Source organism: Callithrix jacchus, chromosome 11 (assembly GCF_049354715.1).
Source record: "Callithrix jacchus isolate 240 chromosome 11, calJac240_pri, whole genome shotgun sequence".
In the NCBI taxonomy this organism is placed as follows: Eukaryota; Metazoa; Chordata; class Mammalia; order Primates; family Cebidae; genus Callithrix; species Callithrix jacchus.
In genome coordinates, this window is record NC_133512.1 from 80,467,069 (window position 1) to 80,482,883 (window position 15,815).

The window sequence follows — 15,815 nt, forward strand, 5'->3', positions numbered from 1 at the left end:
GTTGTCAGGCTGCAAATTTTCCATACTTTTATGCTCTGCTGCTTCCTGAATGCTTTGCTACTTAGGAATTTCTCCTGCCAGATACCCTAAATCATCTCTCTCAGTTCAAAGCCCCACATGTCTCTAGGGCAGGGGCAGAATGCTGCCAGTCTCTTTGCTAAAGCTTAACAAAAGAGTCACCTCTGTTCAAGTTCCCAACAAGCTCCTCATCTCCACCTGAGACCACCTCAGCCTGGACTTTACTGTCCATATCACTGTCAGCATTTTGGGAAAAGGCATTCAACAAGTCTCTAGGAAGTTCCAAACTTTCCCCCATTTTCCCATCTTCTGAGCGCTCCAGGTCTCTCAGAACTTCCAAAGTTTCCAACATCTTCCTGTCTTCTGGGCACTCCAAACTGTTCTAACCTCTGCCTGTTACTCAGTTACAAAATTGTTTCCACATTTTTGGGTCTCTTTACAGCAGTGCCCCACTCCCGGTATCAATATACTGTATTAGTTTGTTCTTATGCTGCTAATGAAGACATACTAAAGACTGGGTAATTTATAAAGGAAAGACGTTTAATTGACTCACACTTCAGCACGGCTGGAGAGGCATCAGGAAACTTACAATCATGGCAGGAGGGGAGGCAAACGTGTCTTTCTTCACATGGCAGCAGCAAGGAGAAGTACAGAGGAAAGGTTGGGGGAAAGCCCCTCATAAAATCATCAGATCTCTTGAGAACTCACTATCATGAGAACAGCATGGAGGTAACCACCCCCATGATTCAATTACCTTCCAACAGCTTCATCCCACGATGTGGCGATTATGAGAACTGCAGTTCAATATGAGATTTAGGTGGGGATACAACCAAACTTATTACAGAACTTCTCAGATAAGTGTGCAGGAAATAAAAGCTCCTTGTGAACTATTGAACCTCTTAAAAAATGGAGATACCAGTTAGCCAGAATTGCCCATCAAAAGTTGTATTCTATCAGACACACCAAGTCACAGTACAATGGAAAATAGATTCGCAGTGAATAAAGGAAATAAAAGCACTGTGCAGACATAAGTAGGATGAGCAAGTGGTGCAGACCCCCATGTTTTCTGCCTCTCTTGAACCAGTTTTTTCCCTCAGTTCATACCTATGGCCTAATGGGGGAGCTGATGGAGAAGAGAAAAGTCAAAATTGGTTTAAGGATAAAATTTGGTTCAGATCAAGCTTCTTAATGGGAAGAACTGTAAGTGGTTGTCTCGGTAATCCACTTGGTATGGAAAGAAAAGTAGTTTGAAATAGAATTATCAACCCTAAAGGAGTATCAGATAACCTAATTGCCTAGTCAGTGCTTAGAAGAAGAAAAATTGGCAAAGCAGAGCTAAAAAGGTCAGAGGCAAAGCCATATGGAGAAATCTGTAAGCATGGGTATGAAGAACCTTGCAGCAGTCAGCCAGTTGATGCCAGCAGCCTTTGCCATTGACCATGAATGGAGAAAGTAGCATAGTGACAGATAAAGGCTAACCGCCTGGGGTTCACTCAGCAAAGTTAATCAAGCTACTGCTGCTAAAAAATGTTCGACTTACAAACAACAAAGGCTTAAGCTCAGTTCTACCCATGGCACCATCTTTTGAGGGGTCCAACAGTCTGGTGGCAGGTTGCTTACATTGGACTCTTCCAGCCTGGAAGAGACAGTGATTCATCTTTACTAGAATCTACGCACATATATTCAAGGTAAAGTTTTGCCTAATGTGCTCACAGGGCCTCAGTCAGCATCACTATCCATGGGTTTACAGTGTATTTGATCCACGTCACAGGATCCTATATAGTGTTCCATAAAAAGCAGTCTATAGCAAAGGCCATGTGGTGGTAGCCACATAACCACTGACTCCATCACATACAGCACCAACCAGAGATGCCTGCCTGATAAAACAATGAAACATTCTACAGAAGATACTACTGAAGCACCGCCTTGGAGACGACATTCTGAAAGGACAGGATACCATGAACTAGAACAAAATAATACTCCAAACCAGTGACCAGGACATGCCTTCATGTCCTTTTAGGCAGAATAAACAAGTCCAGAAACAACATAGACATACAAATGACCCTGCTCACCAACACATCTAGTAATCTATTTATTTTTGCTTAAACATCCCAGGGACTCTGAATACTGTGGTTTGTTTATAGGTCCAGATCCTCATGCCAAGAGACCACCAGACAAAATGAAAGAGTCACCATTCTGGGATGGATAATAGATTGACTATCAGGAGGAAGCAGGTCAAATAAGTGAGGGCAAAGAAGAATATGTTTGGCAACTAGAGGAGATCCCCTGGTGTGATGCTAGCCCAATTTTTAACAATAACAACAACAACAGAAAACAAAACAATCCTGGTCTGAGCAGATCATGGTGACTACAGGCTCAATTCTAAGAGATATCAAATTCTGGGTCATTTTTGTAGGTAAGGCACCCAAGTCAGCACAGCTTACAGAAAGGGTCAGGGGAATCTCTAATGGTTGATACAGGAGGGAGACAAAGAATATCATTTGCAGCCTCAGAAAATAATGCAGTGAAGTGAGAATAGGTCTGTGGTTTATCTTACCATTCTCTCCTATGATGTACTTCTCCAGGAAAAATGGCATACAAAAATCCTGAAGGAGCTCTCTAAGAACTTATGTGACACACACAGAACTCTACAGGGCAAGCAATGGATGGCAGTGGATGCCTTGATGAACCATGCAGGTTACCTGCTGCACCCCAGGCCTGAAACTCTCATTTTCCCAGCTATTTGGGAGTGTTGGCAGATGACAGCTCTCACCTGAGTTCCTCTCAGGTCATCATCCTTAGGTGAAGAAAGAGGTTCATCCAGAGTCAAGTTATCTCCCTGGGAGCAGCTCAAATCTAATGACTGGTTATTGTAGAGTACTGATATTGTTTGGCTCTGTGTTTCCACCCAAGTCTCATGTCGAATTGTAATTCCCAATGTTGAGGGAGGGACCAGATGGGAGGTGATTGGATCATCAGGCTGGATTTCTCCTTTGCTGTTCTCATGATAGTGAGTGAGTTCTCATATGATCTGGTTGGTTAAAAGCTTATGGCATTTTCCCCTTTACTCTCTCTCTCCTGTCTTCCTGTGAAGGTGTGTACCTTCCACTACGATTGTAAGTTTCCTGAAGCCTCCCCAGTCGTGCCTCCTGTACAGCCTGTGGAATGGTGAGTCAATTAAGACTCTTTCTTGATAAACTACCCAGTCTCAGGTAGTTCTTCATAGAAATATGAGAATGGACTAAAACAAGCATAAAAGCTTGTCTTGCTTTCCTCGATTAAAGATAACTCTGAAGAAGCATCCAAGGAAAGGAGCTCCTTGTGCTATCAACTGAGGCCTTTTTATGAATGCACACCTCTCGACTCCCTCTTCTCAGTGGTGCTTCTTATTGCCTATTCTATACAATAAACTTCCTGCAAATCTGTGCCTAAGAATCTGTTTCATGGGAAATTAACCTGTGACCCTCCCCAACTATTCAACACCACTGTAGCAAATCTCAACAAATAAGGCAAATGATGGGAGAAACATTTTGCCGATACGCAGATTGCTGTGGCACCCACCAACTATAAAGAGCTATAGCTTTGATATAAAATATTACTTATCACATATAAAAACCCCAGACAACAGTATAGCTAAACTAAATTACCAGACAAATAAATTCCTTTCCTCATCATTGACTTAATAGGAAAAATAACATGGGAGCTGAGAAAAGTTCCATTTATATGCAATATAAATGGAACTGAATAAAGACTTTCATTTCTTTATGAGATGTCAAATTAAAAAGCTGATAGGAGCACCAAATGAACTGGAACAAGATGAAGAGGGTAAAAATCCCACACTATTTTTTTATTGCTGGTTACATAAACATTACAGGGATTATTATTTAACAAGCTAATCATGAGAAAGTAAAAATAAATGACTATTAATTGCATTTGAATTTGAAGTCAAATATAGAGGAAATATTTTAGGAAGATTGGGCAATATAACTGATCATGATAAAGTAGCTAAAAATCATATCCATGGATATATCCTGCCCAGATTTCCAGATTATGAATGTGATTCCTGTAATGCTGGCATTTCTCTCTGCTGAGAATCCTATCAATTTTGTTACTTTTGAATGTTCTCCTAGAATAGCTTGTTCTCAGACAGATTTCTAATTGTATTATCAGATTAGGCATAAACTGTATCAGGCATAAATATAATTTAGTCAAAATTCTAATGATCTGAATCATTACTTTAGCTGGAAACTGATGAGGATTTTATCACAGCATCGTTTATGATTCAGCGTTTTTACCTCTAAGGAGAAAAATCTTTCTTTTGAATACAATCCTAATATATTTTCAATAACGTTTTGCTGTCCTTTGGTTATACCTGAGAAGTCACCTGCCCTGCAGGATACATAAACTTATATGGAAAAAAAAAACCGAGAAGGGGTAACTACTTTTGTATTTTAATTGCAATTCCATCACATTAGTAGACAAAGTTATTCTAAAATCAAGATACATTGAATACTTTACAACTATGCTTAATGTGTCCTAGGTTCTTTTTTTTTTTTTTAGGGAGGGAAGGAAGAAGGGAGGGAGGAAGGAAGGGAGGAAGGGAGGAAGTGGGGGAGGGAGGGAGGGAGGAAGGGATGAAGGAAGGAAGGGAGAAAGGGGGGGAGGGACGGAGGGAGGGAGGGGAAGGAAGGAATTCAAGCAATGAGAGAGAAATTGCCTACCTGGATCTAGAGGTTTACAAGTTGATTTCTTTTTTTGAGAGAAGGAAAGAAAAAAAAGAGTAAAGGAGAGAAAGAAAGAGGAAGAGAGAGAGGGAGGGTGAATGGAAATATTGCTTTATTCTGAAAAAAAAAATGGGTATTAATAATGGCCAATGTTTCATTTAAACCTATGAGTAGGTGTGATGTGATATTGACAAGAATGTATATTTTATGTATTTGAAGTGGAGAGCTCTATAAATATTTATTAAGTTTACTTGTTCCAGATCTGAGTTCGAGTCCTTGATATCCTTATTAATTTTCTGTCGCATTGAATCTAAGTCTCTATGTATCTGGGTGTTAGGATCGTTAGTTCTTGTTGTATTGATCCTTTTACCACTATATCTTTGTTGCTTTAAAATCTATTTTATCTGCTACGAGAATTGCAACTCCTGCTTTTTATTTATTTATTTATTTATTCTGGCTCTCCATTTGATTGGTAAATCTTTCTCCATTCCTTTGTTTTGAGTCTTTGTGTATCCTTGCATGTGAAACAGGTCTGGATGTAACATGCCATTGGGTTTGGGCTGTGTCTTTTGTTTGGGGGATTTAGTCGATTTAAATTTAGGGTTACTGCCATTTGATGTTAACTGGCTGTTTGATCCATTCGTTGATGAAAATTCTTCTTTATGTTGGTGCTCTTTACTTTTTGGTATATTTTTAGTAAGGCTAATACTGGTTGTTTCTTTCTGTGTGTAATGCCTCTTTCAGAAGCTCTTGTAAAGCAGGCCTGGTGGTAATAAAATCTCTGAGTACTTGCTTGTTCATAAAAGATTTTATTTTTCCTTCAGTTGTGAAGCTTAGTTTGGCTGGATATGAAATTCTGGGCTGAAGGTTCTGTTCTTTGAGGATGTTGAATATTGGCCCCCACTCTCTTCTGGCTTGTAGAGTTTCTGCTGAGAGATCTGCTGTAAGTCTGATAGGCTTGCCTTTGTAGATAACCTGACCTTTCTCTCTGGCTGCCCTTAGTATTTTCTCCTTCGTTTCAACCCTGGTGAATCTAACAATTATGTGCCTTGGGGTTGCTCTTCTTGAGGAATATCTTTGTGGTGTTCTCTGTATTACCTGGGGTTGAATACTGACCTGCTTTGCTAGTTCAGGAAAATTTTCCTGGATAATATCCTGAAGGGTATTTTCCAGCTTGGATTCATTCTCTCCGTCGCATTCAGGTACACTTATCAAACGTAAATTTGGTCTTTTCACATAGTCCCACATTTCTTGGAGACTTTGCTCATTCCTTTTTATCCTTTTATCTCTAATCTTGTCTTCTTGTTTTCTTTCATTAAGATGGACTTTGACCTCTCTTATCCTTTCTTCTGCTTGAACAATTCGAGTGTTTAAACCTGTGCATACTTCTCGGAGTTCCTGTATTGTATTCTTCAGTTCCATTAATTCACTTATATTCCTCTCTAAGTTGTCTATTCTCAATAGGATTTCGTCAAACCTTTTTTCAAAGTTCCTAGTTTCTTTACGTTGGGCTACAACATGTTCTTTTAACTCACAGAAGTTTTTTATTATCCATTCCTTGAAGAGTGATTCTGTCATTGAGATGCACTCGTTCTCCGTCAAGCCTTGTTCCATTGTTGATGTGGAAATGTGATCATCTTTAGAGGGAGAGGCGTTCTGATATTGAGTATTCTCAGCCTTTTTATGCTGGTTTCTTCCCATCGTTGTAAATTTATCCTCCTGTCATCTTTGAAATTACCAACTTTCAGATTAGGTCTCTTGATTGGACGTCCAAGTTGTTAGTTCCCAGGGCCCGAACGGCAGCGTTAAGACTGATGGTGCTTTTCTGCCCAGGATTCTCCTGTCTGGCTTCCTTCTTGTGTCCCTAATGGGCGACTCTGCCTTCTCCGGGCTCCAAACCTCGGTCAGAAGGGGAACCAGTCTCGTTTACTCTGCGCCGAGAGCTGCCGCGCTGAGGTGCCGTCACAGCCGCTGTGCAGGTCTCAGGAGTCGTGCTGGGGACCTGTGTGTGTCCTCCAAACCTCGGTCAGAAGGGGAGCCAGCCCTGTTTACTCTGCTCTGAGAGCTGCCACGCCCAGGTGCCAGCGAAACCACTGCGCCGGCCACAAGAGTGGTGCTGGCGACCCGTGTAGTTCCTCCACTGGGGATCTTCTGCTCCGTGAGTGACCAGAGTTTGTCTGAAAGTGCGGCGTCTTCTAGTTCTCTGCGCTTTGACTGAGAGCTGCAATCCCAAGCTGTTATCGATCGGCCATCTTGCTGAATTCATGTCCTAGGTTCTTATGTAGCACTACCTCAGGTTAGTTACCTACGTTCTCTTAGTCTCCTTCTGAGTAATAAATGTATCACAATTGTATTAGGTCCAACTTAATGACCACCTAAGGAACACATGTTAATTAATATGAGTGAATCTTAATGTTCTCAGTAAAAAACTAATAATAATAATTAGCAGCTAAGTTGACAAGCCAGCCAAAGAAATAACAGCAACACATAATTACATCTTAAGTTTCATAGGTTATTTTAAGTGAAGTGGAAGAGGAGAGCCAGTTTCAAATGCATGGCCCATATAATAAAACTGTATTTCTTCTTTGGGATCAAACTCTTGACTTTGGCTATTCTCTGAGCATCAATGACATGAAGTAGTGCATGTTTCCTGAGGCCCTCTAGTTTTACTGACAGTAGAGAGAACATCAAGTCATATAATGCAATTGAGATCTTCTTTAAAAACCAAAGTCTTAGCTCAGTGATTGATCATACAATTTGTTTGTTCACACAAAATACTTTAAGATATATATTAAAATTGTTTCTTTTGAGAGCTTGTTTTTGATTTTGAGCACTACTCAGAGGTGGTGTTTCTTCTTTGCACCGGCGTAAGACCATTTATATATTTCATAACATCATTGGGTTGCTATTATATTATCTCTATTTTCACTTTCAATCCAACCAAGGGGAATATTCTAATCAATGGCTCTTACATTATTGTATTTTGATGCCAGAGCCATGTAGCATTAATGGTTAGAGAAGTTGTCAGTTCAGCCTTCAGCCTTAGGCCTTTAGCTAGATTTTTTAATGCCCCCTTTTCCTTGGGAGTACTACCTAAATATTCTTTTTCTCCTTTCATTTATTCAATGTTTCTCTAGGCAGTATGTGTTCAGGTAGTATTTTTTAATATAGTGGCCTATGAAAGCAACAATAAACCACTTGATTATTATTTGAATATCTTAACCCAAATAGTACACTATTACCTCTGCCCTGCACCAGCATGATTATCCTCCTAGGAAATTAACTATAGACTCCAGTCTCTGAAAAGGCTGCCAACAGCAATTACATAGTGAAAACTGAACAAATGAATGCTGAAGCCAACCAGTTGACAAAGCCACCTAATATCAAGAGTCCTGTATACTTCACTCTCAAATGTAACGAGAGCTGAGGATCACCAAACCTTTGATGAAGTCTCTAATATAAAAGACAGAGACCAAAAGAAACAAAAAATAAAAAGGAAATAAAGGAAAATAGCAGAGAGAATAATAATAACACAGAGAATAATATCTTCAAAAAGAAAAACAAACTATAATTGATATTATCAATGAGACAAGATATTATACAAATGAGATAAGAAAGGAAGGTTTAAAAAATATATAAGAAGGAGGTCTTGGTAATTAAATATAAGATTACATAATTTTTAAAAATGTCAGTAGATGTCTGAAAGATACACTTGAAATCTTAGTAAGGAAATAAGATTTAAAAGACAAAGACATGAAAAATAGGAAAGAAGAATTAAGAATATCAAAGGATAACTCCAGGAGCTGGAATATCTTGCTAAGAGGATTTTCAAAAAAAGAAGGAAATAAAATTTGAAGGGAATAAAAATTATCAAAGAAATAATAACTTCAATAAATAGCCCTTCCCCAACACATATATCACATGATTTTATGTTTCCAGGTATAAAAAGGGGATCCTAATAGATTTCAGAGAGAAGAAAGTGATTAAATATGGAGGAATAAGAGTAAGTGTCATTGAACATTGTACAAGCAACAATGGAAATCAACGGGCATTGAATAATGCCTTAAAAATTCTGAATTTAAATATTTTCTAACCTTAAATTTAACCCTGTATTGTCTTTATGCTCTAGCCAAGTGTGAGGATTTTTAAAAATAATTTTCAAACCTGCAAGTTCCTATAAAGCGTATCTCCATTACGCCTCCCCGCCCCCTCCCCCCGAGAAAGCTACTTGTAAATGTATTCTACCAAAAATAAGAAAGTAAATCAAGAAAGCTGATGACCGGGGATCAAAACCACATAGGAGTCTCAATTTTCAGAATGAAGGCAAAAGAAAAACTTTAAGAAGAGACTTATTGAAAGCAACAAGCCTACAGTGAAATAGAAGTATAAAGGGCTTTCAGGAGAGAGATCCCCAATAGCAAAAATGGAAATAATAGAGTAAGTTGTGTATTCGTGGCTATATTAAAAGAAACTTTTGCAGTTTTCTTCTCAGCTCCTCCTGGGGATGGACTAGAAACAGACAGCTAATTAAAAAGCAAGTTGGTTTTAAAAATAAAGCAATTATAAGCATTTGATACTGTCTGTGCTACTCAGAGTAGTAAGGTATCATCTTTTTATGTTATATAATAAAAACAGCAGCTATAAATTTTTAGGGTCTTCTATATGTGAAGCATATTTAAGAAGGAAATTCTGCCATTTATGACAACATGAATGAAGCTAGAGGACATTACGCTAAGTAAAACATGCCCATCACAGAAGGACAAATGCTGCCTCATTCTATTTATATGAGATCTCTACAATGTTAAGCTCAAACAAGCTAAAAATACAATGATGGTTTCCAGGGTTTAGGGGAAGGGAGAATTGGGAGTTATTCAATGGGCATACAGTTTCAGTTATGCATAATGAATAAGTTCTAGAGATGTACTGTATAATATTATGCCTGTAATTAACAATAAAGTATTGTGAACTTCAAAATTTAAGACGGTCAATCTCATTTCAGTGTTCTTACTACACTCACAAAAACAAAAACTACGACAAGTGGACACAAGAAAACGTTGGGAGGGGTTGAATATATCTATTACCTTGAATGTAATGATGGATCACAGTATTTGCCTATGTCCAAACTCATCAAATTGTACACATTAAGTATGTGCAATTCTTTGTAAAATAATTATACCTCAATAAAGCTGTTTAAAAATAGAATTATCATTGTTTTATAAATGAAAAAGCTGACACTCAGAGAAGCTAAATGAATAGCTTTAAGTCGTAGAGTTAATGAGGCATGAGCTAGGATTCAAATCTATATTTTAAAGTCTTTGCTTTTTCTAATAAAGCATGTTCAACCAGCATGCTGCTCCATGTGCATATTGCATACATATAAAATGCAAGGTTACAAACCATGCTGATAAGTAATACTGTTTTTGTCTTTACTTGTGCTATATATGCATGTATATATGTAATTATCTCAACCGAATTGTAAGCATTTAGTAGAGACAACTTATATAGGCTACATTCAAAGTTATTGTTTTTGAGGATTCTCTAAAACCTGACAGAGAATCTTCTACACAATAGGCTTTCAGGTGCTCTTCATCTGCTGGTACTTTTTTGTGCTCTAAAAAAAATCTCTTTTATATAAAAATATATGGTGTAAATAAGTAAAACTGTCTACTTATATGTTTCCACAGAACTCTACTTTGGAAGAATTTTTACCTTAAAAGCAAAGTACATGTGGTAGATATGTTTTTATGTTTTTCTGTGCTAAGAGGAACACACTTTGACAAAGAACTCTGAAAACCAATTTGACCTTGGATATCAAGAGATGAAATGTTATACCTATAATAAGACTTAATTACAATGAATGCAAAATATCAGAAATTTATCCATTTTTTTAAAAGCCAGAAAATCAAGAAAAGGAGTTTACAGAAAGAAGTTTTGTTTTACAGGAACTAAAATTGAGCTTCTAGAAAGAAGAATTTATCAGCTCTTTTGTATACTAATGTAATAATTTCAATGGATTATACAACATGAAAACCATTGGAAATCTTGAGAGCTGTCTTGGGATACATGAGGTAGGAACATACACTAGAGTGTTCTGAGCTATAAATGAGCAGTGTAGTTTCATTCTTCATATATAAGTAAAACAGATAACTGTTTTAAAAAGTATGTGTACAGAGGAGTGGAAAGCTGTAATATAATACTTCCAGAAGGGTGCAGAGCCAAGCAAAGGCATTTTCTAAGATGAAAGAGACTTGAGTTCTTTGAAATGGTGATGGACAAGATTGAGATGAGAGGATGAGTTTAAATATACAAGAAAGAGAAAGGATTGCTGATGAAGAAATACGATTCTTTAATAGATGAGAGTAAATGGATTCTCAAATGTAACGGAAGATTTGGTTTTAGCTTTTCTGTTTTAAAGCTACTGGTTTACCTATTAGTGGGGTCCAGCCCTGGATTCTAAATCAAACCTTATTGAGTCAGGAATTATTTCGTTAAGCAAATTTTTTATAACAATCAAACAGCAACAATCTGTTAGAATGAGCAAGGGAAAAATATACTAGAGTTAATAAACAGGTTTCCCTGTTTGTTACATCTTATTTTCCAGACTTATCAGGATGATGGGGCCCATGACAGCTAGGGTATTGCATTATTAATCTCTTTGTCGTTTACTTTTTGCTCTGGTGTGCTATGGATTGGCCATAACCAAGATTCTGGTATATGTTTCCTCTCACAACTCTTGCTGTCTCTTTATTTGATAGAATTTCTCCTATCTGCTACCAGTCCTCCTTTTCCTTTCCTGGAATACAGAGGCACATCATTCAACCCCAACTCAGTAATTCAATCTCCAGTAATCTTGGACAAACTTCCTGGACACAAAATGCAAGCTTAGAGTGCCAACTTTGCCTTCCTAGATTCCTCATATTTATGCTCTAACTTCCAACGGGTATATACAGCACACTAGACTGTAGAGTAAAGCCTGTATCTCCAAGGCTGCAAACCTGTACATCATGTTACTATATGGAATACTGCAGGCAATTATAACATTAGGGCAAGTACTTATATATCTAAACATATCTAAGCATAGAAAAAGTACATTAAAAATATGGTGTGAAAGATGAAAAACATAGGGCATCTATCATAATTGGAGCTTGCAGGATTGGAAGTAACTGGGTGAATCAGTGAGTGGTGAGTGATGTGACAGCCTAGGACATTAGTAGGCTCTACTGTAGACTTTCCAAATACTGTACACTTAGACTACACTTTTTCTTCAACAATAACCAAATCAGCTTACTGCAGGGTTTTTACTTTATATATGTAATGTTTTTAACTTTCTATTTTATAATAACACTTAGCTTTAAACACAAACACCTTGTATAGCTGTGCAAAAATATTTTTTCTTTATATCTTTATTTTATAAGCTTTGTTCTATTTTTAATTTTTAAATTTTACTTTCTAAACATTTTTAGTTGAAAACTAAGATGTAAACACCCACATTATCCTATTCCTACAGAGGGTCAGGATCGTCAGTATCACTGTCTTCCACCTCCACATCTTGTCTCACTGAAAAGTCTTCAGGATTAATAACACATATGGAGCTGTCATCTCCTATGACAACAATGCCTTCTTCTGGAATACCTCCTGAAGTACCTGCCTGAGGATTTTTACAATTAACTATTTTTTTTTTAAATGAGTATGAGTACACTCTAATATAACAATAAAAATATACTACATATTTAAAGTAGTAACATAGTCATTTATTATCATTATGAAGCATTACGCACTGTACATAATTGTGTGTGCTATCCTTTTTAAAAATGTATTTATTTATTTTTTGAAGACAGAGTCTCACTCTGTCACCCAGCCCGGAGTGTGGAGGTGCCATCTCGGCTCACTGCAATCTCCACCTCCCAGGTTCAAGCAATTCTCCTGCCTCAGCCTCCCAAGTAGCTGGGATTTCAGGCATCCACTACCATGCTCTGGTAATTTTTGTATTTTTAGTAGAGATGAGGTTTCACCATGTTGGCCAGGCTGGTTTTAAACTCCTGAACTCAAGTAATCCACCCACCTCAGCCTCCCAAAGTGCTAGGATTACAGGAGTGAGCCTCTGTGTCCAGCCATGCTATCCTTTTATACAACTGGTTGGTTTACACCAGTGACATGAGTAATGTATAGCATTACAATGTTAGGATAACTATGACATTACTAGGCAGTAGAAATTTTCAGCTCCATTATAATGTATGGGACCATTATAGTATATGGAGTCCATTGTTGACTAAAATGCTGTTATGTAGTACATGACTCCGTGTGTGTGTGTGTGTGTGTGTGTGTGTAATATATATATATTATGTCAGATGGCAATGAGTTACATGGAAAAATATCTAATCAGGAAAGAAGGATAAGTAGTACTATTTTGCAAATAATGAAATGGAAACTTAATAAAGTTACCTAATAAGTTATAATAAGGTTTCCTTCCAAGGAGCCACAATGCTTGCCATGAACCAGTTTCTTAATGGTGGTGCATAGTTTGGGCTAGATAACCTTTTGTTAAAAGGGTGGTGGGACCTGTCCTGTGCATCACAGATCGCTACCTGCTAGATGCCAGTGGCATCCCCCACAACACTTTCATGAAAACCAAAAATTTCTCCCCGCATTGTTAAATGTCCACTGTTGAAGTGCAAGGCAAGGAAATCATGTCTATTTGAGAACCACTGTTATAAGTAATTCAGATGACCGGCAAAGTAATCATTCTAAATGACTACAAGTGAAGTTAGGTCTTATTGTTAAGAAATGATAAACTAGTTCCAGTATAGTGATGATATGTATGCCTATTAATGGTCATTTATGCATAATTCGTTGACTCCATTATGAGGCGATTTGAGTCAGCCTTAAAGATACACCCAAATGCCAAATTTATTAGAGTGGGCTTATGCTATGCATTACTCAACAATATGCATATAAAATTAAAAGCAAGCCATGGAAATTCTGAGCAATTTTACTTAATTCTATCTTGAGAATATGTATGCACATATTTTATTAGCCTAATTCATTTTATTAAAGAACATAAAATATATTTATATTCTAAATTTTGGGACAAAGATATCATTAGATTTTATTGATTTTCTAAATAAACGCATTTCTGTATAATTAACTAATAATGAGTATATCCTAACTTCTCGATATCTTGAACTCTTCAACTGCAATTTATATACCCTGCAACTAACAGAGCTAGTATGCTTTCAAATACTGTCTGTGACATTTATTAAAGGTGTGGCTTGGTAATATATTAAGTATGTCTTATGTACCATAGTAAGAAAAGTGTAATTGTGGATTAAGGAGGCTCATCATTTAAGCTAACATATATAAGATTTTCCCACTTTTTAAAGGCAGATTTCCATTTTACCATTGGGGCTATCCATGGCTAGATGTTAAATGGCTGCTATCATGAAACCATTCAATCAATGTGGTGGATAAAGCAACTTTGAGTGTATTCAGGTACTGTGACAAGGTGGTTCCAAGGATCTTTGGCCTTAACCTTACAAAAGGAGTTTCTTCCCTGCCCTTCTAAGAAGAATAAGCAGAGCCTACTACTTCTGGACCACTAGTATTTGTGGCTTTGCTTTCCCACCAGGCATTAAGAGTTCCCCTACCAGATGAAGATATATAAACATGTTAGAGAAGGAATTATGCACTGGAGCTGTTTACAACATGATTTGAGCTAATTAAAAATTAGAATATAGATAACAATTCTAATGTTTAATCAAGCACCAAATCATGAACTCTTTCTTTAAAAACATGTGCCTCTAATAATACTTATAGTAAAATGCTTACTCTAAACCTACCATATTCCTATGTACAGAAAAACAATGAAGTATGTCATTGGTGACTGTTAAATTGTTTTTCAAAGTTCAACATGATTGAGACATATTTCTTAAAATTAAACTGACTTAAACTGTAAAGTTTATGGAGTCAAAATCCCATGTGGAAATTATCTTTCTTATATTTTCTAAAATGGGTTTGACATCCTAATGAAATACATGAATATAAGGTTTCTTTTTCCCTTTAAAGGATACATATTCTTTAATTGGAATCCATCTGGTAATGTTACCATTCAGTTATTTCCCTCAAATAGTAAAATCTTAATATTTGAATTAACGCAACATATTCTCATCTTTTTTACCAAGCAAAATTCTTAATCCTAAGTGCTACTCTTTTGCTTTGTTTGTATTTTACTACCTTTTTACAGAGAAGAAGAATGGAGATAAATGGAATTCTGTATCATCAGTGAGGGATTTCACTTACTGAAGATTATTTCCTTAATATGCCAAAAGCTGACATTTTAAGTAAAATAGTTAGCCTACTTTTATTATAGATTTTTAGATTAATAAAATACAAGGACAAATTCTATGCAAGTGGTGAAAAGAAAATAGAATTTTGAGCAAGGGGAACATTTTTGTTTGCTATATAGTTTTATGAGATACTATACATTCCAATGACTTGCATAAGTCCAGGAATTCAACCATGACATAGTAAGTTCAGATAAGATCCACAAGTGTATAACTAATTTTTTAAGCAAGCACAGCTTATATTACTACTGCAATAAACATAGTTATTAGCAACAGGGCAAAGCAATTTAGCAGCCTTTTTTATTAAACTATCTTCCCATTTTCTTACCTTCTAAAACCCATGTAAACAAATTAGAGATATTTTCATAACACATTGCAAACATACTATTTTTTTTAAGAGTTCACAGTCTTGTGTTCACTCTGAAAGAAAGAGTTCAAATCTGGGGTACTTTTGGCAATTAATGAAACTCATTTTTGATAAAGGAACTTAGAAGTTTCATTTAAGATGCTTAATTGCAAATTATTCAAGACTAAAGAATGCATTAAGTCAAAGCTTTTGTTCTTGTGCATGTATTTTTCGTTTTTGCCAGGATTGTAAAATTAATGTAAACAGTCTATCAAGACTTTAAGACAGAGAAACACACTTTAACTTCCTGTCATGGTATTGTTCCAATGAATATAAAAGGGTATGTGGGTATGGTGTGTGTGTGGGTGTGTGTGTGTGTGTGTGTGT